Source organism: Peromyscus leucopus, chromosome 3 (assembly GCF_004664715.2).
Source record: "Peromyscus leucopus breed LL Stock chromosome 3, UCI_PerLeu_2.1, whole genome shotgun sequence".
Taxonomy (NCBI): domain Eukaryota; kingdom Metazoa; phylum Chordata; class Mammalia; order Rodentia; family Cricetidae; genus Peromyscus; species Peromyscus leucopus.
In genome coordinates this window covers 45163235-45169047 of record NC_051065.1, presented here as the reverse complement: position 1 = coordinate 45169047, position 5813 = coordinate 45163235, and positions in this window count along the sequence as shown.

Genomic DNA, 5813 nt, shown 5'->3' with positions numbered 1-5813 from the left:
AAAGAAATGACCCAAAAACAAAAAGAAAAAAATAATAACAAGAAAATCAACTTGAATAAAGCAAACAAGCAAACAAACAACAAAGAGCAAAAGAAAAATCACAAGAAATACATATAGATGCAGAGACAAGTATAAAAACACAACATCAGAAACCATATTATATTAGCAAAGACCTGTAGGGTAAGGGGGAAAAGACCAGGCAAAGCATTATGACAAACGAACCTCCAAAAGTATCCTTGAGTTCATTTTGTGTTGGGAATCTACTGGTGGGCATGGGACCTGGCCTTAAAATTGGTTTATATCTCCAGTGAGACTCTGTTGGAGAAAACTAATTTTCCATTTGTGAGTGGTTATCAATTGGAGACAGCTTCTGATTAGGGATGGATGGGGGCATGTGTCCACTTCTCCTCTCAACACCAGAGCCCCATTGGGCCCAGACCTGTGCAGGTCTGTGTGTGATGCCACAGTCTCTGTGACTTTATATGTGCATTGATCCTGCTGTGTTTAGAAGACCTTTCTTTCCTTGGTAGTCTCTGTCCCCTCTGGCTCTTCCACTCTTTCCTCCTCTTCTTCCTCAGGGTTTCCTGAGCTGTGAGGGGTGGAAATTGATGGAGATGTCTCACTTAAGACTGAGTGTTTCAGGGTTTCTCACTCTCTGCACTTTGTCCAGCCGTGGGTCTCTGTATTTATTTCTATCTATTGCAGGAAGAAACTTCTTTGATGATGACTGAGCAAGGCACTGTTCTATGAGTACAGAATGTCATTAGGAGTCATTTTATTGCTATGTTCCTTTAGCAAAATAATAGTAATTGGTTTGCCCTAGGTCCCTGGCCTATCTAATCAAGGGTTCTTGGACATTCAAGTGGATCTTAAATCCAATCATGTATTGGTTGATTAGTCTTACAAGATTTGTGCCTCATCTTGTATGCAGATCACCATTGCAGATTGAAGAATTTGTAGCTGAATTGTTTACCTTTTCCTTTGGTAGTATGCTGAGTACCTTCCAGTACTGTGAACATTAGTCAGTAGGTGTGAAGGCTCTATGTAAGCACCAGCTCAACTTCTCTATATTCAATGAGTTGTGTAGGTGTTGTCTTCAGCAATTGTGGCTTATTATCTGTTTGTGGATAGCAGCCTATAGCCTTAGCATAGCCTAGGTTGTCTGGCCATGGGACCCCTTTGGCCAACAACTTGATTACATATAACTCATTCCTGATACTAGAAGTTTCATTTGGTGATGAGAGATGTCCAGTTAGGACTCTGTTTCCCCTGTTATTAAGCATTTCAGTTTAGATCACCTTCATATATGTATATAATTTAGGAAGCTTCTACTGTATTAGGTTTCCATACAGCCCCTCAAATGGCCATTAGTTTTAGCTGTTCTTCCGCATATTCCCTTCCTAACGTTACCTTCTCCTTCCCCATTTGATTCTCCTGTTGTAGCCTCCTCCATCCATCTAGTATATTTCCCTTTCCTAGAGTGATCCAGTGTCCCACAGTCCCTTATTCTGTACCTAACTCTTGTGCTTATATGGATTATAGACTGCTTGTTGAAGACTTAACAGATAACAGATAAGTGAATATATACTATATTTGTCTCTTTGAGCTCTGGGTTATCTCACTCAGGATGATTTTTTTTCTAACTCCATCCACTTATCTGCAAATTTCATGATGTAATTTTTATAACAGCCAAGTAATGTTCTATTGTGTAAATATACCACATTTTCTTTATCCATTCTTTCATGAAAAACGTTGAGGTTGTTTCCAATTTTTGGCTATTATGAATAGAGCAGCAATAAATATGGTTAAGTCAGTGTTTCTGTAATAGGATGAAGTATCCTTTGGGTTTATCCCCAAGAGCTGTATAGCTGGATCTTGAGGTAGATCAATTCTGAACTTCCTCAGGAACCGCGACACTGATTTCTATAGTGGTTGTACAATTTTGTACAATTTCACACCAAGAATGGATGAGTGTTTCCCATTGCTCTACATTCTCACCAGCATGAGTTGTTACTTGTTTTATTGATCTTGGCTGTTTTCACTGGTATCAGATGAAGTCTCAAGTAGTTTTGATTTTCATTTTCTTGGTGACTAAGGATTTTGAGTATTTTTTTAGTGCTTCTCAGTCATTTATGTTTCCTCCCTTTTTTATATCTGTACCCCATTTTTAAATTGTTCTATTTGTTTTCTTGATTTCCAGTTTTGAGTATATATATATATATATATATATGTGTGTGTGTGTGTGTGTGTGTGTGTGTGTATATATGTATATATATATATATATATAGAGAGAGAGAGATAGATATAGATATATAGATAGATAGATTAGATATTAACTCTTGTGACAGCTATTCTTGGTTGTCAATTTGATTACGTCTGGAATTAACAAAATCCCAAATGACTAGACACAACTGTGAAGGACTTTTTTTTCTTAATCAAATCAATTGAAGTGGGAAGACCCACTTGTAATCTGAATCTTTAAAGTGGGAAAATAAATTTTTAATCCAGATCTTTTGAGGTAGAATGATCTACCTTTAATCTGGACCACATGTTCTGCTGGCAGCCTACATACAAGACATGAAAGAAGGAAGCCCTCCATAGCAAGTCCTCCTCACTTGTGGTTCTGCTTCTTCCCTGGGATCCTTGGCTTCATTGGTCCATGAGGGCAGAGGGAGCAGAAGCAGGGAACAGGATTAGGACGGCTGTGGGTATGATGGAGACAGTCCCCCAGGGAGACAGACTTCAATGAATCAGCTCAACTTCATTCCAGAGTATAAGGAAAATATAGGTTAGGGAGCCTGGGGACAAACCCTGATTTGCATGAAGTGGTGCACTCCTATCACAAGGCTTCCTATGCGGCACTTGGGTCCTACAGCAGAGCTCCTAGACATGTCTTCTTAGCAGGGCCTCTGCCAAGGGTCAAGCTAAAGATACCTCAGGCATCTGGTTTAGAGACAGCTTTCAGATAATGTCAGCCCTGCAGGCCCAGGGACATTCTCCAGATAAGGGCAGATAGAGGAAGAAAATTTTGCTGGGGAGAGAGCTTCCAGGCCAGAGAGACTGTAACCTCTCCCAGCCAGCAAGGCCTTCCCATACTCTCTGGCATTAGAACTTCTTTGGGATTCCAACATGTACTGAAGACAAGCTGAGGTATCCATCCTTGTGGAGTAAGAGCAATTGCCAGATTCTTGAACCTTATGTTCATAGGCAGCCATGGTTGGATTAGCTGGACCAAATCCTGTAAGTCATTCTAACAAATACCCTTTCTATGTATATATGCTCATTCTCTAAGTTCTGTTAGAGTACCCTGACTAATACAGCCCTCTTTCAGATGTGTAATTGGTTTAAAAAAAAAAACAAAAAAAAAAAAACCTTTTCCCATTCTGTACCTGCTGCTTGGAAGGACAATGAAGTCAAGCAGTGTTCAGAAATTTGTTGGAAACCATAAAAAAATAGAGGCTCCACTTAAGACTTCTTAAATGGAACTAGTACAGCTGCTCTTCTGGGCTGGCAGCATGTGGACCTTCTTGGTAAGATGCAGTGTGTCATTTTAAGTGATTGCTGAGGGGCTGCACCTCAGAGTGAGCTCTTTATTCCCCAGGGTGAAGAGTTTCCCTTCTCCAACTGTCTACAGTGCTTCTTACTCAGTTGTGTTCCTTAGACCAGGGCTTGATGGAGTTTCCAGTTTCAATCCTAACCACCCCACACAATCCCTTCTTTCTCAATTTACCCCTAACATGTAAAAGTGATGAACTCTTCTTCTTTCACCACCTATAGGTGTGTATAGATGTGACTTTTTGTTTTTCATGTAGTAAACTTTGCTCTTCTGGTTCACAACCTCTTTAACTCCATTCCAAGAGATCCAATAACATCTTCTGGTCTGTGGAGGCACCAGGCAGCTGCAGAATACTCATACACAGAAAATTAAAGAAAAGAAAGGAATGGGGAAAAGCCATGCTCACAATAAAACCTGCATTCAGAGGCTCGACCCGGGGAATGACAGCTGCAGCACGAAAACTCTACTCTGGAAGAATGGAAGTGTTTTTCCTGCATAGTGATGGGCAGGATGGCCCTTTGAAGACTGAGCAGGAATAGGCAGTGGCTCCACTTCTGGTCTTTCCTGCAGTTGCAGGCTTGTTTGGAGTATGCTAGTGCAGGGCATGGTCACGGGCAACATGGTATGTGACAGGCTCTTGCTTGGGGTAGCAGGCACAGCAGTGCATAAGAGCGACGTGGTCCCTGCCTTGACAAAGTCTCCATGAAGTGGGAGACCTTACATACGTCAATTCCAAGGAGATGACTGGTGTGTAAGGAAAAACATAGACTGTAGCAAAGCCTGGAGCACGAGGACAAGTCCAGGGGAAAAGAAGAAGAAAAAAGTAGAGGAGGAGGAGGAAGGGCTGCTGAAAGAGGAGGAGGAGACCTTAAAGGCAATGGCATATTAACCCAAGTTAATACACAGAGGTCTTTCTTAAAGCCACAGGAGATTCATGTGAATTAGGAAAGGCCTTTCTGTTGGCTCCAAGTGGTGAGATGTGCCCCAGTACCCTGCATGACCCTATAGTGTGGGTTCCAAGACAGCACATCTTTCCTTACAGGGCAAGATTTTATTAAACACAATACTAAACCATATGAATTATTTTTTTTACTGATATTTAAATAACAGGTAAATATAATTTCAAGTAGGACATGTTCTTTGTTGGTTTGTCCATTTTCGTTCTACCACAGAGGAAACCTAGAAGCCAGAAGTGTCTCTACTCTTTTATGAATTACAAGAAATCCAGGTAGACAAAGGCAAAAAAGATACAGAAGCAGAGAACAGTCTAGAGATGAGAAAGATGATGTCCATAAATGACATGGGCATCATGGCTAGAAGAAAGGGAGAGATCTGGAAATATACATAGGGATCCAATCATAGAAAACTGTATCAACTTATTTTATTTTATATATATATATATAAATATATATATAAATATATATCATGAAGTTGGGGAGGTAGGGAAGACCTGGGAGAAGTTGGAGGAGAAGAAAGAATATGGTCAAAATATGTGAAAATTTTGAATAAAATATATTGTATGCAAAACTGTAATAAAAATAAAAAATAATCAGGGTAGTATACAACAGAAGTGTGCTGTGGGATGTCCTATGTGCTGTGAATATATGTTGCTATGATTGATTGATAAATAAAATGCTGATTGGCCAGTAGCCCGGCAGGAAGGATAGTGTAGGTGGGACAAGGAGAGAGAAGAATGTTGGGTGGAAGAAGGCTGGGTCAGATGATGCTGCCAGCTGCCGTGATGAGTAGTGAGATGTAAGTTACTGGTAAGCCATGAGTCACATGGCAAGGTATAGATTAATAGAAATGGGCTGAGTTTAAGTGTTAGAGCTAGGCAGCGGTAGGCCTGAACTAATGGCTGAGCAGTTTAATTAATATGAGCTTCTGAGTGATTATTTTATAAGTGGGCTGCGGGACTGAAGGGGCTTGGTGGGACCCAGAGAGAAATGCTCTACAGAAGTGAAGTATTAAATAAATAACAAGGAACTGAAAACAAGAGTAGTCCATCCCATCTCCCTGTCTCCATCTCTACTCTCTTTCAGACCTACTTTTTCTAAGAGATTATTTCAAACTCTTTACAAAAATTATTTCTAGGGTTGGAGAGATGCCTCAGCAGTTAAGAGCACTGGCTTCTTTTCCAGAAATCACGGGTTCAATTCCCAGCACCCACATGGCAGCTCACAACTGTCTGTAATCCAGCACCAAGTGATCTGACACCCTCACACAGACATACATGCAGGCATAGCACCAATGCTTA